At 49.2% G+C, this 8,738-nt stretch overlaps 1 protein-coding gene across 5 annotated transcripts in view; it reads left to right on the top strand.

The window, feature by feature from the left end:
• Positions 1–5,889: 5,889 nt before the first annotated feature.
• Tex2 (testis expressed 2) overlaps positions 5,890–8,738 on the top strand; it is a 113,933-nt gene continuing 111,084 nt past the window's right edge. For 4 of the 5 annotated variants that reach the window (XM_050164248.1, XM_050164245.1, XM_050164247.1 and 1 more), the window contains exon 1: positions 5,890–6,044. The gene's annotated coding sequence lies outside the window, so the exon portion shown is untranslated. The remainder of the gene's footprint in view (positions 6,045–8,738) is intronic. The other variant, XM_050164246.1, reaches the window with a different exon arrangement.

Below are 8,738 nucleotides of genomic sequence, written 5' to 3'. Positions count from 1 at the left end.
CCCCCCCCCCCCCCCCCCCCCCCCGCCTCTGCCTCCCGAGTGCTGGGATTAAAGACTCTACCACTGCCTGTCTCCCTTTTTCTTTCTGGTATCATGTAGCCCAGGCTGGCCTATAACTCACTATGTAGCTGAGAATGACCTTAAACTCCTGATTTTCCAGCGTCCACCTCCTAGTGCTGAGATTGCAGGGATGTGCCATCATGCCTAGCTTATGTGGTGCTGGGGATCAAACCCAGAGTTTTCTTTATACTGGGTAATCATTCTGCCAACTGAGCTACATGCTTAGACCTGTGCTTTTCTTAACCATTTCTCCCTCTAAACGTGCAAGACCATGGCAAAAATGGCATCAGCTTTGCTGTTTATAGATTCATGAGAAAAGGAGTATCTTATGTTCTAGATGTTCATGAGGAAAGGGTTCTCTTGAAATTTCTGAGACACAAGATTCTTCCATATGCTGAAAAGGTGGCTCTCTAGGCAAAAATGTTTGCCAAGAAGGCCGACGACCTGAGTTCCATCCCTGGGATCCACATGGTTGGAGAGAATGGACTCCTGTATGTGTCCTTTGACCTCCACATAACCGTACAGGCATGCACATGCCTATGTACATACACATGTGCACACAAAATAGACAAAAATGTAGTTTTAAAAAGACGTTGCAGTAAGGAGACCTTGTTAGTTCCTTCTGTACTTGCTAAGCATCCAGAGCGTCTGGACTGTGCTTTTGTTTTGGGTTTGTTTGTTTGTTTTCCCCAAGACAGGGTCTCTCTGTAGCTTTGGAGCCTGACCTGGAACCTGGAACTAGCTCTTGTAGACCAGGCTGGCCTTGAACTCACAGAGGTCCACCTGCCTCTGCTGGGATTAAAGGTGTGCACCACCACCACCCAGCGCACCTTAAGTATGGAACCTTAGTTGATATGTAAATTGGGCATCACAGTCCCTGATCAGCATAAAAATCTTTTTTCATTTGTAACTTCAAAACACACATCTTTGTACTCCTTGACCTATGATGAGGTTACAAAAGAAGTAAAACAAACAGAAATGCATTACATGCATCTAACCTACCGACCTTCAGCATTTAGCCTGCTTGGAGTACTGGGCCTTTCCGCTCACAGTCACACGGCTGAGTGGGAACTGCCACTCACTGCCATTGCCCAGCATTGAGACAGTGCCATGCCCCGTACTGCCAATGTGAGAAAATACCAAAATTTGAAGTATAGTTTCTACTGAACGCCTTTCATATTTATCCTATCATAACATTTAATGCTCATCAGCGGGGCCAGAGAGATGACTCAGTGAGGAAGGGTGCTTGCCACCGCCAAGCCCGACAACCTGAGCTCCATCCGTGTTATCCCACGTGGTGGGAGGAGAAGACTGACTCCCACAAGAGGTCCTCTGACCTCTGTGTGCATGCAGTGGCATATATGAAACCCATCAAGGGAACCGGCATGAGTTGGGGCCATCCGTGTGGTCACATATGGTCTTTAGTTAGTGTGATCTCTGTGCAAGCCCAAAGACACAGAATTTGTTGTTTCCAGGGATGGAGGGGGAAGCTAGCTCAGTTGGTCGAGTGTTTTCTTAGTACGTATAAATCCCTGGTTCAGTTCCCAGCAACGCGTACATTGGGCACGGTGGCGCACACCTATAATCCTAGTATTCTTGAGGTTGAGGCAGGAGGATGAGTTCAAGGTTATCCTTGACTATATAGTGAATTTGAAGCCAGCCTGGGCTACATGAAAACCTCTCTCTCAAAAAAAAAAATTATTTCCATTTTATAGACGAGCAATCTGATAGTCAGAGTTTTAATTATATAACTGTTCAAATCAAGGGCAAGCAGATGGTCACTGGACTTAACCCACCCCAAAGCTGTGCTGCTGTATTATATTTCCTTCTGGCACAGATTGGTGCTATTTGCTTCTTGCCTTCTGATGGTACGCTGGGTGTTTTGGCAGGCCCTGTAGCAGAACGGTTAGGAGGAGTCTCATCTTTAGGGAAGGGGCTTGCTGATTCTTTAACTAACTGTCCTTGACTTAGCACACCCCTGGTACTCTGAGCTTCGGTTTCCACACCTGTACGCCAGAGACAATCATATCTACCACACCAGGTCACTCTACAGTTTCAATGATTTCCCATGTGCCAAGGGCTTGGTACGATGTCTGGAACACAGTGGTCCCTTAGGAGGTAGCACTGGTGTTAAGCTATTGTTTGTTCATATTTTCAAAGCATACAAATTCTTTAGTGTTCTATTTCTTTCATTTATTTAGTTGAGATGGAGGTGTGTGTGTCTTATTCCTGAACTTGCTAAGTAGACCAGGCTGGCCTCAAACTCATAAAGCTCCCCCTGCCTCTGCCTCCTGAGTGATATTATCAGAGAATGTGCCATCATGCTCAGCCTCTTTTTAAATTACATTTATTTATTTCATGTGTGTATGTGTGGGTATGTCTGTGCTTCGGTGTCGGAGGACCCCTCTTTGAGAGTGAGTTCTCTTCTTCCACCAGGGGAGACCCAGGGACTGCACTTAGGTTATTGGGCTTGGTAGTGGGCATCTACGTCAGGTGAGTCACCTCGATGTCTCAGAATCTTCACTTTTAAAAAAGGGCCTCTTCCAAGTCTTCAAGCTAGACCTTATTGTTTTTAGTTGGAAGTCCTGCTGATGAATTGAGAAGTATAGTATTTGTGAAAGGCTAGGTATGGGCAAGGAGGGTGGGAGTCACCCTTTCTCTGCTTTTTCTCCACCCCCCCGCCCCCGCCCCCAAGGTGACAGTTTGGATATGTGGCTAGGAAGAGCTTCAAGCTGTGTCACCACTGATATCCATGCTTGCCATGTGGTTCCAGGCATCATGGGGCAAAGACCCCAAGAAACTCTCAGCAAAACCAGAGACTGAATTGAAGAATCATTATTAAGTTGGCCAGCAGCTGCCTGGAGAGAACAGGACTCACAAAGCAGCCCTGAGTGGTTTCTGCAGGGAGCTTTTAACAGAAGAAAAAAAAAAGCAAAAGAAAACAAAAAAACATATCCTGCTTGGCAGTTGCAGGAGGAAACAGAGCAAGCCAGCAGAAGCAAAAAGTGGCAGTTAGTTGGGGCATCTTGACCTCAAGTTCCCTGGGGCAGATTTTGGTAACTTTCTAAGAGATTTTCCCATGAGGGGGATATAAGCGAGGTGTTGGGGGTGAGAGTTGTCAGCTCTGAGTCAGACCCCAGAAGGCTGCAGCAGGGACAAGATGGTGGAATCTTGGCACTCTCACCTACCAAGACAATAATATTTTTTCCCTCTCTTTATTTTTTCTTTTCTTCCTTCTTCTCTCTTCTTCCAACTGGCCTCAAACTCAGAGCAAGCATTCAGCTTCAGCCTCCCCAGTGCTGGAATTCCAAGCTACATTTGTGATTGCTACACCCAGCAATAATTCATTTGCTTTTGTTAAGACTAAGGGAGGATGGGGCTGGAAAGATGGCTCAGTGGTTAAGAGCACTGTCTGCTCTTCCAAAGGTCCTGAGTTCAATTCCTAGCAACCATGTGGTGGCTCACAACCATCTGTAATGAGATCTGATGCGCTCTTCTGGCATTGTATACATATTGAATAAATAAATCTTAAAAAGAAAAGACTAAGGGAGGCATCCCAGCACTCAGGAGGCAGAGGCAGGCGGATCTCTGTGAGTTTGAGACCAGCCTGGTCTACAAGAGCTAGTTCCAGTAAAGGCGCCAAAGCTACAGAGAAATCCTGTCTAAGGGAGGTAAACAATAATTCCAGGCAAACATATCAGCAACCTGGAACTCAACCCGATTGAGGCTTGTCCATACTGACATGCCCGTTTAAGGCAGTGCTCATCAGAGCAAAAAGAAGAGGAGTAATGGTTAACTTTGGTTGTCAAGGTGATGGGATCTAGAACCAGCTAGGAGTTCTTCTATTTTCTTGCTTAGGATAATTGTGTGGAACTTTCTACAGAGGCTCAGGTCTGAGGAGGTCTGGGAAGAAAGAGTTTGTGCCTTTTGCCTGCTTGTCTTCGCTTCTTGATGGTGAAAGCTACCGCTGCCGCCGCCGGGATGCTTCCCTGACGTCAGAACCCTGCTTCTTTGGACTTTCAACATGGACTGAAGACTAGTGTCTCCCCAACAATCCTCCAGTCCTTTGGTGAAAGACAGGGCTATTGATTCATCCAGCCTCAGGGCCTGAGCAGCTCTCTACTCTCAGTCTCTCTTGTGTGAAGACAGACTGTATCATGTAAGTCAATCAAATAAATCCCCTTTGTTTCATGGAATCGTGCTATCTCCATTCTATTCCGCCTGTGAAACTTGACTACGAACGAGCAGTCTCCACCTACAGAACACAAGCGCTGACCTCCAAAACCAGGGCAGTGACTTCTGGGTCACACTGGTGTCTAGGACGTTAGGGCCCGGAAAGGAATTTGGCCAGGACGGCAGGCAGCAGGGCTTGATAATGACAATGGAATGTAACACCAAGCGGGGCAGGGTTTCCTTCTGGAGTTATGACTGGTCCTAGTGATGAGCATAGGCTAAGGTGTGCTTGCCATTAAAATGTTTATGCATTGTCTCACTGGTCACAGAACAAGACTGACTTCCTAAAGTGCTGGGCCATAACCTTGCTCTTTCCTCCAGAGGAGTTCAAGCTGTCATCTGTTCTAAATTCAGCTCTGGTGCTGTCCCAAGCAGGGAACCAACTGGTTTGAGTTTGTGATCTCTAGATTTACCAACTAGCACGTCTTTCAAACATATTATGGATTTGGATTATAAAGAATAGTCTAGTTTTACTTTTGGCCGTTGAGTTTCAATTTCACAGCCATGACAGACTCAAAAGAGTGTGGCCCTCGGAGTCTGCCCTATCGGAATCTCCAGGGGAAACAGTGTTGAAAATTAAATGTCACAGACCCATTCAGTCCTAGCGAATTAGAGACTTTGGGTGGGATTTAGAAATCTGCTAAAATCTTCTGACGCTGAAGTTTGGGAGCCACTCATTTAGAAGGCAAAGTGGAGGAGCAGAGAGTACTGTCACAACCTGCCAGTATGCTACAAGGGTCCTGCCGGTCCTCTACCTTTTCCCTCTACCCTGTAAGTACCTGATGAGTGTAAAATAGCCTTCACCGTCTCAAGAAAGCCATTTTAAGTAACAACACATCTTTAAAAGTCACGTTCCGTCTCCCGCCCCCAGACATCGCCGCTCTAAGGTAAATTTACCTTATCCAGGTGTGGTGGTGTATGCTTATAGTCCTAGCACTGGGAGACAGAGGCAGAAGACTAAGAGTTCAAAGCTTTCTTCGGCTACATCAAGTCTGAAACCAGCCTAGTCTACAGGCGACCCTGTATCAAAACACCCAAGATCATAATATGACACGATACATTTATGTCACACGCGTTCTAGGCGCTAATTCCACTACTCAGTTTGGGATTGGTTGTTCCGGTCAGGTGTGGAGGAGGAGGAGCGCGGAAATTGCCTTTTTAATTAAGTTTCTGGGACTGGTTGGGGGATTTGTGTCCGATTACCTCCTAAAACCCCAATTCGTAAGAATCTGACAAGCCAGAAATACCCAGATTTTTGTAACCTCGGTTTCCCTCCTTGTTGGAGGCACTTGTTGCTAAATTGCAGGAAGAGGAAATTAAGAAATGTAAAAAACTGGGGTAAACGCCTCAGCCTCATTGGGAGAGAGAAATTCTTGCTCCTCCCGCTGGGACTCAGCCAGGTAATTCGCTGTACCTGGGGGCTGCCCCTTCTCTTCCAGTCCGCCGCACCGCAGCTCCTTTAACAGCCCTGACCAATCGCCGACCGAACCCCGCGGCATCTCGCAGGCGCAAGGCACCGGCTGGATTGGTCACGTCTGGCGCGCGGCTGGCTCCGCCCCCTGCTCCCTGTGGTTGGCGGTAGGGGCCGCGGCCGCGGGGCGGGTCCGCCGGCGGGGCGGGGCGGCCGGTGCCCGGGGGCGGGCGGGCGGCAGCACGGCGGCCCCTGCCAGAACCCGAGCGGGAGCCGGAGCCGAGGCGGCCGCAGAGAACGGGCGCCGGCGCAGTAGGATGAGGCAGCCAGCGGATCCAGGGTGAGCGCGCCCGGGGCCAGGTGGGGCGGCGCAGGGAGCGTCGGTCGGGCGGAGCAGGCCCTGGGCTGAGGTGGCCCGGCGTCGGGGCACCCGCGGGCTCCCGCAGCCGTTGGCGCAGCGGGGCTCGGCTCAGCCCCTCTCCACGCTGCCGGGGCTCGGGCGCCGGTACGGGTGGCCCTGGGAGATCCCTTCCCTGCTTGGTGGCCGGGCGGGGCGGGGCGGGGTAGCCCCGGGGCCGGAGGTGCAGCCTGTGGGTTCCAGTCCGGCGTCCCCCGGCTCGGTGTAGGTCCCGGGAAGCAGCGTCCACACGCTCGTTGAAGGAAAACACTTGTCACTTCTGTGCGTGGGGCCTCGGCTTCTCGCCGCCCCCTCGGCCACCGTGGGAGAAGCTTGGGAGTGGAGAAGCGCGGTTACTTTTGCGCGAATCTGTCAGCGGCTGTGTCGGCGCCTCGCTTGTTTTTATGCAACTCCTGGTGGACGCTGGGGACCGAGGGGTGATTTGTGTGCTCTAGAAGGGAGGCGGCGGCGCACTGAAACCCGGGGAGATCGGAAGGTTAACAAGTGACATTGGGCTGAGGCCTAACGCCAACTGCCCCGCTGGGAGCGCGGGGATGATGATGGCGGAGACCGGGGGAACCGTAGCGGGGACGGGAACCGCCGGCTCCATTGCACCACACGCCTCTTCGGAGCGCCGACTCCGCGCGGGAGTTAGTGCAGGGGAGTTTTTCCCCCACTGAGAACGATTTTTTGGAAAACTTAGCCCCTCAGTGGGTTGATGGTTACCTAAACCATCAGTTGTTATGGTTACACGGCATCAAATTTAAGGGCAAAGTCTGTTAAACACCCTCGCTCTTTTTTTTTTTTTCTTCCTCCCTAGAACTAAGGAGCACTTCGTCATTAGATTTCACAGATACTGTGCAGGGAGGAGTACTTTCTGAGTTGAAGGAAAAGTGTGGGATCCTTGAGGACACAGGTGCCTTGTTCACCTGTGAGGTCTAAATGGCTTGGCCCCATTGCCCAAAGCTCAATTGAGAGGAATAGTCTTTCTAATGTTTTGATTATTCTCCCTAAAGGCTATAGAGCAGACGTCTTAGGAGCCAGACTAAACTCGAAGAGAAACAGTGACTTTGTGGCGAATAATAAGGAAGAACGGAGGGACAGGAGATCTTTGACCCTTGGGGAAGGGTGTTAGAAGGGTCTGGGTTTGAGTTTCTGAGTTTCCATATTGAGGTGACATGCAGGGAAAGCTTATCTTGTACTGCTCTGGTGAAACTGCCGTTTTTGTTAGCTTTTCCCAACCTTTAAAGGATTTCAGTACCTTTTCAGAGTCTTCAAAGCAGGTAACCCTCGAGGCTGAGAGAGAGGATGGAGGCAGAGTTTTGTTGTCCTCCGGGAGTGGACAGGAAGACTTGGAGAGGGGTAGTGGAGGACTCTGGGGTACTGTGCTCCCACACATTTGTTTGTCTTCGGGAGAGGGGATGAGCCAGGCGATTCAGACCAGAGCACTGGCGGTAATGAAGTTCACTGACAGGTAGTCCAAGGACAGATGAGGGGGAAGGACAAGTTAAAAAAAATGGTTTGGAGGCCAGGAGGTGGTGGTACATGCCTTTAATCCCAGCACTTGAGAGGCAGAGGCAGGTGGATCTCTGTGAGTTCGAGGCCAGCTTGGTCTACAAGAGCTAGTTCCAGGACAGGCAACAAAGCTACAGAGAAACCTTGTCTCGAAAAACAAACAAACAAAATATGGTTTGGAGCCAGGTTGTGGTGGCACGCGCGGCAAACACACACACACACACACTTTTAATCCCACTGGGTAGGCAGTAGACAGAGGCAGGCAGGTTTCAGTGAGTTTGAGGCCAGCCTGGTCTACAGAGTGAGTTCCAGGACAACCAGAGCTACTTAGAGAAGCCCTGTCTTGAAAAACTACAAACAAACAAAACAAAACAAAACAAAAGAGTGGTTTGGGCTGAATTTTGAGAGCTGAGAGATAAAGCATATGCTAGACATACTTTTGTATGTTATTAGAGATTATGTTCTTAGGATGCTTCCAGGAAAAGCAGCAAAGGTTAGGCTGTGAGTTATGCGTGTTTGTGTATGTGTGTTTGTATGTGTGTGTTTTGAGAGTCGAGCTCCTGTATCCTAGGCTGGCTGGCCTCAAACTTGTTACCTAGCTGAGGATGACATTGAACTTCTGATCCTTTGCCTTCACAAGCCTGCACTACCACACCAGGTTTATATATATGGTTCTGGGAATCAAAGCCAGAGCTTCGTGCATGAAGCCCGCTGTCACCTGAGCCCCATCCCAGCATGATTACACTTTGAGACAGAATAACTGTAGAATGTTATGAACAGAGACATTGTCTAGAGTCCAAAACGTATCTACTTGGTAACTTTTTTTTTGTTTTGTCTTTGTTGTTGTTGTTTTGTTTTGTTTTTGTTTTTCGAGACAGGGTTTCTCTGTAGCTTTGAGGCCTGTCCCAGAACTATCTCTTGTAGACCAGGCTGGCCTCGAACTCACAGAGATCCGCCTGCCTCTGCCTCCCAAGTGCTGTGATTAAAGGTGTGCGCCACCACTGCCTGGCCAAAGACCAGTTTCTGTGTCAGGTGCAGTATAAAACTATATTCACCCTTGTGTTTGTTGACTAGTGTCTTTTTTTTTTTGTACTCAGTTTGTGTTTTATTTAAGACAACAAA

Source organism: Alexandromys fortis, unplaced genomic scaffold, assembly GCF_014885135.2.
Source record: "Alexandromys fortis isolate MF-2015 unplaced genomic scaffold, M_Fortis_MF-2015_v1.1 scaffold_156, whole genome shotgun sequence".
Lineage (NCBI taxonomy): Eukaryota > Metazoa > Chordata > Mammalia > Rodentia > Cricetidae > Alexandromys > Alexandromys fortis.
The sequence above is the reverse complement of the archived record's forward strand: the minus strand, read 5'-3'. Positions and strand labels throughout refer to the sequence as shown.